General features: G+C 34.5%; 1 long non-coding RNA gene across 3 annotated transcripts; it reads left to right on the top strand.

Moving 5' to 3' along the window:
* Positions 1-1854: 1854 nt before the first annotated feature.
* Positions 1855-8759, top strand: LOC115294367. Of its 3 annotated transcripts, none has more exons than XR_003909845.1 (4): positions 1855-1912; positions 6495-6689; positions 7928-8026; positions 8723-8759. It is a non-coding gene; the product is annotated as an uncharacterized LOC115294367 (long non-coding RNA). The 3 variants fall into 3 exon arrangements; XR_003909846.1 differs by lacking the exon at positions 1855-1912 and adding an exon at positions 5866-5901; XR_003909844.1 differs by lacking the exon at positions 1855-1912 and adding an exon at positions 6185-6260.
* Positions 8760-8960: the final 201 nt, after the last annotated feature.

Genomic DNA, 8960 nt, shown 5'->3' with positions numbered 1-8960 from the left:
TAAAACACTTCTAGATACATAATTCTTGAATTACAATATTTTTTCATATTATTTTGAGTATATCATTCCACTGCCTTTTGGCTTGTATGGTTTCTGATGAAAAAAAGCTGTCAATCTTTTAGTGGAGTCCTTGTGTATTATGAGTGGTAACTCTCCTGCTAATTTCAAGGCTCTCTTTTTGTTAATGTTTATATCTTGACTAGGTGTGGATCTCTTTCAGTGTATCTTATTTGATGTGCATTGAGCTTTTAAAACATAGCATATTAATGTTTTTCACCAAATTTGTGAAGTTTTTGGTTAATTATTTCTTTTTTAAGCGTATTTGAGAGAGAGAGAGAGAGAGAGAGAGAGAGAGAGAGAGAGAGCAAGCACATGTAGGAGAGGGGCAGAGACAAAAGGAGAGAGAGAGAGGGAGAGAGAGAGAGAATGAATGATTCCCAAGCAGGCTCCACAGTGTCAGCACAGAGCCCAGTGCAAAGCTTGAACTCATGAACCCAGAGATCATGACCTGACCCAAAACCAAGATTCTGGTAATATGATCCTGGCAATCATATTACCATATGCATCATATTACCATTTGACACACATCATGATATTAACTACAAATCTCAGAGAATTTTGATTTTTTAAAATTATTTTCTCTTTAAGTTTCTCAGATTAAGATACTTGAGAATACCTGAGTAATATAATCTGATAATCAACTGAGATGATCTCAATTGAGTTCTCTTTAAATTTGCTGGTTATTTCTTCTGCTAAGCAAAACTGCTCAAGGACCTTCTACTGAATTCTGCAAGCTATTTATTGTAATTTTCAACTTTTAAATTTCCATCTACTTTAAATAATTGCCATACTTCATGGATAAACTATATTTGATAAATATTACTCCTATACTTTGCTTAGTACCTTTTATGTTTTTCTTAAATTCTTTGACCATATTTAAGATAACTTGATTTAATGTCTTTGTTTAGTTTAAGTCCAGCCACCAGCTTCCTGGGGAACATTTTTTAATTGACTGCTTCCTTTTCTTTGTATTGGCCACACACATTCTTGTTTCTTTGTATATGTTGTAGTTTTTAAACATGGATATATTAAATAATATATAATATGACAATTCTGAAAATCAGGCTCCCTCTAGTATTTTTGTTACTGCTATTTGTTTAGAGGCATTTCAAATTTAATTATGTAAAGAATGTCTTTCTGTAATTGAATTTTCACTGAAATTTCTGTTTGGCTAACTTAGTGAACAGCTAATAATTGTATAGTGATTTCCTTAGATATTTGTGATTAATAACCTTCCTAATTTTTGCTGACGATTTCTGTATGTTGACTGTGGTATACCTACAATTCTCCGCCAAATGTTCAGGTTTTAACCTGTGTAAAACCTTCTAGGAATATATGAAAATTATTCAGACTCTGCAGACTTTGTATTCCCCAAGTTTTTTGTTTTTTTCATTCAGGTCTTCTGGTTGGTCTATTGTTTGCCCCAGCTGTTACTCACTGTCTGGACCATCTGTCATGTTAAACAACTGCCACTGATTGTTTTCAGCAGATGCCCACCAGAAAAATATATCTGGCCATTGGTGAATTCTGAGTCAGGTCAAATTAAGATAAGTTAGTTTTTTTCCCTTTTTTTTACACAAATTTCAGGAAATTACCAAACAGGTCAAATACTGACAATTGAGAATGGGGCTTAACAGAGTTCTATCTCATATGCATCTTTAATGCTGTCATGGTGCTGATTTTCACTATGATTTCAGGCAGTTGGTTTTCTTGTTTAGTTGTGAGCAGAGAGAGAGAGAGAGACAATAGGGCAAGTTAAATGTCACAATACTCAATGCTCTAGTGCCTTCATTTCTAGGTTTCTTAACGTGGGATCCTCATCAAAGTTGTCTTCAGAAACCCCCTTATCAGGGTAAGAAGGGGATTTCTTAAAGATCTGAGATATTTCTTAAATCCTTAGTATTCTTCTACTTTCACTCCTTTCCTCTCTTCCTACCATCTTCCATACACCCCTGGCTTCACAGTCCATCAATCTGTAGGACGTTTTGTTTAAAGACCCCTCTACTGTAAGACAATCTTCATGTCTTGCTGATCTACCCACTCTTTGCCTGGCACACCATTTATTAGGGCAAACATGGAATGCAGTGCAGTGTTGTCACTTTCTCCTGCTTAGACACTTGCTTATAATATTGCAGTAAGTGACTAAGGGTGAGCTTTTTCATTTTGGCTTGCTGTTTTTAATCCATTACTCCAACACCCGACCTCTCAGCTATCTCTCCACCTCAACTGTATTCCAAACAGTACGATTCTAGGTATATACATGTCTATAAATATTTCTAAATGGTTATCTGTATCCATATTAAGTTAAACATAAGATAATACTGCTGTCTGTAATGCTGATCAGTGACCATATTATGTTGGTCTCTTTTACTTCTTTATATGTAATCTCCCATTCCAAAACTGAGAAAACTGACTCCTACCATACTCCATTAATTTACTTAATTATTCAGTTCCTTTGAATATGTATCATGATATCAGAATTATTAACCCATACTCATGAAAAGCAACTTTATCAACTAGATGCAGTTCTCATTGTCAGTTCCCATTGCCTTTGGTCTTATAGATTACATTCACCTCCAAAATTACTTATGTTAGCAATCTCTTGTACCCCTTCCAGTGAGGTCAACACATTTCTAATACAATTGTGTGTGGGTTTTTTTTTTGTATATATTCTGCATCCCATTCTGAAATCATCTGCTGTTAAAGGATTTAATTTTTTTATTTGTTAAGGTTCAATTATCGTGCTCTAAAATTCCAAGTATTTACAAATCTGCAGTGTCATCCAGCCATCATTAGGGCTTCACTTATTCAACCTTCTTATCCGCTTTGCAGGGACACCTGGGTGTCACTAATTTCTTTACAATTATTACAATTTTACATTTTCCAGAATATCATGTAAATGGAAAAATAGTTTCCATTGCTCTGCTTACTTGCCAACAACTAGTATTGCCAGGGTTTGGATTTTAGGCATTCTAACACGTGGGAACCTCCATGGTACCCTAATCCCTAATGACAAGTGATTTTGAGCTTAATTCCAAATGATTAATTGCCATCTGAATGTCTTCTTTGGTGAGGTGTCAATTCAGATATTTTGCGCATTTCAATTGGAATTTTTTGGTTTCATCATTGAGTGTTTAGAGTTCTTTGTATAATTTATGTTTTCTATAGATTAATAAAATATAATTCATATACAATGTTATATTAGTCTTAGGTTTACAAATAATTTAACAATTCTATATATGATTTCTGCATATTATTAAATGCTCATCAAATAAAGTGAGCTCTTAATCTCATTTATCTATTTTACCTATTCCCCTATCTACCTTCCCTCTGACAGGCAAAAAGCTGATGGCTATTGTTTGTTCCCTGTATTTAAGAGTCTGTTTGTCTCCTATGTTTGTTGGTTCATTTGTTTAAGTTCCATATGTAAATGAAATCATATGGTATTTGTCTTTCTCTGACTGACTTATTTCATTTAGCGTTCTACCCTCTAGGTCCACCTATGTCGTTATAAATGGCAAAATCTCATTCCTTTTTTAGTGCTGAATAATACTCCATTGTGAATATATGTCTGTGTGTGTGTGTGTGTGTGTGTGTGTGTACATATACACATCTTTATCCATTCTTCTGTTGATGGACACTTGAGTTGCTTCTATATCTCAGCTATCATAAGTAATGCTGTAGTGAACACAGGTGTACATATATCTTTTTGAATTCGCATTCTCTTTTTCTTTGTATAAATACCCAGTAGTATAATTATTGGATCATGTGTCCCATTCTATTATTAAATTTTAGGATCCTCTGTACTGTTTTCCACAGTGGCAGCCCCAATTTGAATTACCTCCAACAGTGTACTAGGGTTCCTTTTTTCCACATCCTTACCAACACTTGTTATTTCTTTTTTTTTTTTAATCTTTACTTATTTTGATAGGGATATAGAGAACAAGCAGGGGAGGGAGAGATAGAATACCAAGCAGGCTCTCTGCATAGTCAGCTCAGAGCCCAATGTGGGTCTCAAACTCAAGAACCAGGACATGATGACCTGAGCCAAAATCAAGAGTCAGATGCTCAACCAACTGAGCCATCAGGCACTCAACATTTGTTATTTCTTCTGGTTTTTATTTTAGGCATTCTGGAAGTTGCAAGCTCATTCATATTCATTGTAGTTTTGATTTACATTTTCTGATGATTATTGATGTTGAGCATCTTTTCATGTGTCATCTTGTCCATCTGTATGTACTCTGTGAAAAAATGTTTGATCATATTTTCTGCCTGTTTTTAAATAGCACTGTTTGAGGGGGTTTTGTGCATATATTTTGAGTTATATAAGTTCTTTACATATTTTGGATATTACCCCTTATTGGATATGATTTGCAAGTATCTTCTCCTAGTCATTAGGTTGCCCTTTTGTTTTTCTGATTTCTTTTGTTGTGCAAACACTTTCTATTTTAGTATGGTCTTAATAATTATTTTTGCTTTTGTTTTCCTTCCCTGAGGAAAATAAAATGTTCCTAAGCTGATGTCAGAGAAACTACTGCGTATGTTTACCTCTAGGCATTTTATGATTTCAGGCATCACATTTAGATGTGTAATCCATTTTAAGTTTATTTTGTATATGGTGCAAGAAAGTGGTTCAGGTTTCCTAGCACCATTTGTTGAAGAGACTGCCTTTGTCCCATTGTATATTCTTACCTCCTTTGTCACAGATTAACTAATTATATAAATGTGGGTTTATTACTAAGCTCTCTATTCTGTTTCATTGATTTATGTGTCTATTTTTGTGTGAGTACCTACTATTTTGCTACAGCTTTGGAGTATATCATGAAATCTGGAATTGCGATACCTCCAGTTTCTTCTTTCTTGAGATTGTTTGGTGGTTTCATACAAATTTCAGTACCATTTGTTCTAGCTTTGTGAAAAATGTCATTGGTAGTTTGGTAGAGAACGGACTAAATCTGTAGATTGCTTTGGATAGAATGGGCATGTTAACAATACTAGGTCTTCCAATCTGGGAGCATGGAATCTCTTTCCATTTGTTTGTATCATCTTTAATTTCTTTCATAGTGTTTTACAGTTTTTAGAATATAGATATTTCACCTCACCATGTTGGTTAAGTTCATTCCTAAGGCATTTTATTATTTTTGATGTAATTTCAAATGAGATTGTTTTAATTTCTCTGCTTCTTTATTAGTGGATAGAAAGGCAGCCAATTTCTGTATATTAGTTTTCTATCCTGTAACTTTACTAAATTAACGGTTCTAGTAATTTTTTTTTGGTGGAGTCTTTAGGGTTTTCTATATATAATATCATGTCTTCTGCAAATAGTTTTACTTATTCCTTACCAGTCTGAATGCCCTTTATTCTTTTTTCTTGTTTGATTGCTGTGGCTCGCACTTCCAGCTCTATGTTGAATAAAAGTGGTGTGAGTAGATATCATTGTGTGCATCCTGGTTTTAGAGGAAAAGCCCTCAGTTTCTCACCACTGATTATGATGTTATCTGTGAGTTTTTCATATGTGGCCTTTATTATGTTGTGATAGGTTGTCTCTAAACCTACTTTGTTGGAAGTTTTTATCATGAATGGATATTGTACTTTGTCAAATGCTTTTTCTCTGCAGCTACTGAGTTGATCAGATGATCACCCTTGGTCATCCATGGTTTTTATCTTTTCTTTTCTTTTGTTAATGCATGTTCATTCGCAAATACTGTACTACCCTTACATCCATGAGATAGCTTTATCAAGCATGACCTCATCATAACTTAATTACATCTGCACCAATTCTCCTAAATAATGTCATATACACAAGTTTAAGATAGACATGTATATTGTTTAAGTTTGTTGGTAAGTCACTCTATTCTCTTCACATGCATGGGGACCGCCTGGGTGGCTCAGTTGGTTAAGCATCCAACTTAGGCTTCAGTCATGATATCACAATTCATGGGTTTGAGCCCCACACCGGGCTCTGTGCTGACAGCTCAGAGCCTGGAGCCTGCTTCTGATTCTGTGTCTTCCTCTCTCTCTGCCCCTCCCCCACTCACGCTTGTCTCTCTGTCTCTCAAAAAAAAAAAACATGGAAAATATATGATTCTTTAAGTTTTCCAACAACTTTTGGAAAACAGGATCCCTCACAGTTCAGAGATCTTTATGCATTTTTTTCCAAATTTATGTAAGACAAGAATGCTAAATGGGACTGATTTAAGGTAAATGCTCTTCCTCAGATAAAACTATAGTAAAGTCTTTTCTCATAAATTAGCTTATTGTTATGAAGAATGTTCTCTAGATATTTGAAAATGTATATGTTATTGATGGAATAATAGCCACCCAAAGATATCAGGTCTTAATTATTAGAACCTGTAAATGTGACCTCAGAAGGAAGAAGGCTCTTTTCAGATGTGTTAAGTGTACTGACATGCATATTATCATGAATTTTCCAGGTGGGCCCTAAATTCAATCATATGTGTTCTCATCAGAAGCATGTAAAAGAAGAGGAGACAATGTGGCCCTAGAAGCATAGATTGGAGTTATATGGCCTTAGTCAGGCATGCAGTGGCCATCTGGACCTGGAAGAGCAAGAAATGGAGACTCCCCTCAGGTCTCCTGAGGAAGCACACCCTTGATGACCCTTTCAGGTCAGTGAAATTAATTTTTAACCTCTAGCTTCCAGAACTGTAAGATATACATCTTATTTAAGTCTTAGAGTTTATGATGATTTGTTACAGCAGCCCTAAGAAACTAATATGTCGACTTTTCCCACTCCTAACACCAGAGGGGACCTTTCTTGTCCCTTAATTGATATTCCTGGATATAAAACTCATGAAATTTGGGGGTTCCCTCGAGAATATAGCACCCAGGAATTTCACACCCAAGTTGCTAGATTTGATGAACTAATCAATATTACTATTAAAGAGGCCTTAACATTTTATGGCTTCTGTAGCTTTTTCTCTTGGGAAGCAGAATTTGCTGTGACCATGTGAGTTCATCTGTTTTTTCTAGACTTTGGGATGGTGATTTACCCTAAAAACTCGACTCCATATTGAATCTCAAAAGATACCTTAATTTCTGGGTTTTTCAGGATTTTCCTGTTGTGTACCTTAGAGGGATGACCCTGATGTTTTTTGTGTGGTAGGGCTAAAACCAGAAGTCCTGTTATAAACAAAACAAGTATAATATTCAAATTATGGGAAAAAATTTACTGTGGTATATTATCTGAATTCTTCCAATCTAAAAAACAATAAAGATAAATGTATTTATGAAAATCAGTCATGTTTATAATTAAATGTATTTAATTCAAATTTATGAAATTTCTGTCTAGTAAATTACCTTCCTTTTTCCATTTCATAGAGTTACCTATAGTTTGATGTAAAGCTCTGAGTTTTAGATTTCTCCTGAAATTGTTTTTATAAGTATGCTTTATTTAGATATCATTAGCTGATAGTGTATAATTAAAATGTGGTTTTGCACCCTATAAGTGATTTATGGGTAAATGCATTGTATGAAGCTCTTCTATAAATGGTGTCTGTGAAGAAAATGAGCATTTAAATATTTGCAAATTTCAAGCAAGTTTTATTTCTGGAAAGAATATACTATGGTTAAAAATAATTAAGAAAATAATGGAGTGAATCTCTCTTTAATGAGCTCTCTTTTATTGTGTATATTTATCTTTCACAATCATAATTAATACTGAGATGCAATTTGTTAGCAAAATACTGAACACATTTCATTTGTAGTGGAATCTCCTTTAATAGTATTAGTCAAAATGTATGATAAATAATTTGTATTTAGTACAAAGATTTTCTATTTTAATAACTGAGTTAGTTTGAATATTTCTTATTACTTTAACATGCACTTCACTTTATGTCATTGCCAGCATTGTCCTTGTCACAAGTAAGGGCACCAATGGACACAGCTATTTGGCTTTCACTGTTAAATAGCCATGTTCAACAGAACAGTCTGGTATCTTGATGAGGTAAGATTCTGACAGATGCATTCATATGTCTGAACTCTACAAAGTGTTCAACTTCATTTGTACATGTTGTTACACAGTAATCGTACGACAATTGAATAGTTAAAAATACTACGAAAGCAAACTAGAGTACTAGATGCATTCATTGGCTGGGTATTTTCATATAATGTACTTAGTGCTATGAATGACAATGCAAAGGGCACAATGAAAGTACTACATAGAGGCACATAGCTTCATTGCTGTTAGAGAAGGCTTACAGAGGATTTGAATGTAAGATGAAGTAAAGGGATGAATAGTTTATTAGCTTCCTAGAGCTGCCATAATGATTTACTACAAACTGAGTGTCTTAAACTAATAGGAGTTTGTTTTCTTACAGTTTGGGAAAAGTCTGAAATAAAAATGTCAGTCTTGTAACACTTTCCTGAAATTGTCAGGGAAAAATCCTTTTTTTTTTTTTCTTACCTCTTAGCTTCGCAGTTCACTAATAATCCTTAGCATTACTTGGTCCAGTTACAGTTACATCATTGCAATTTCTGCCTCAGGTTTAGATGGCCATCTTTTCTCCATATTTTTCTGTATCTTTGCATCAAAATTTCCTTCTCCTTCAGCTCACAATGACACTAGCCATTGGATATAGAGTCTACTCGTACCAAGCATAACCCCATCATAATCTCTTTCTAAATAATGCCACATTTACAGGTTCAAGATGGACACGCATTTGTTGAAGTTTCATGGTAAGTCACCCTATTCTGTTCCAAAGCATGGAAAACATATAATTCCCTGAGTTTTAGAACATCTGTGGGAAAACAGGGTCCCACATATTTAGACCTCTTAGGGAATCTAAAGGCAAAGATGGACTCTACCTGGTATATCAACCATGGTCTTGAGGGAAAATGAACTTTTGTAATTGTAGTGGCTGTTTTGAGAAACTTTTAAC

The sequence above is a fragment of the Suricata suricatta genome, chromosome 6 (assembly GCF_006229205.1).
Source record: "Suricata suricatta isolate VVHF042 chromosome 6, meerkat_22Aug2017_6uvM2_HiC, whole genome shotgun sequence".
Taxonomy (NCBI): domain Eukaryota; kingdom Metazoa; phylum Chordata; class Mammalia; order Carnivora; family Herpestidae; genus Suricata; species Suricata suricatta.
This window is presented reverse-complemented; position numbering and strand designations above follow the sequence as displayed.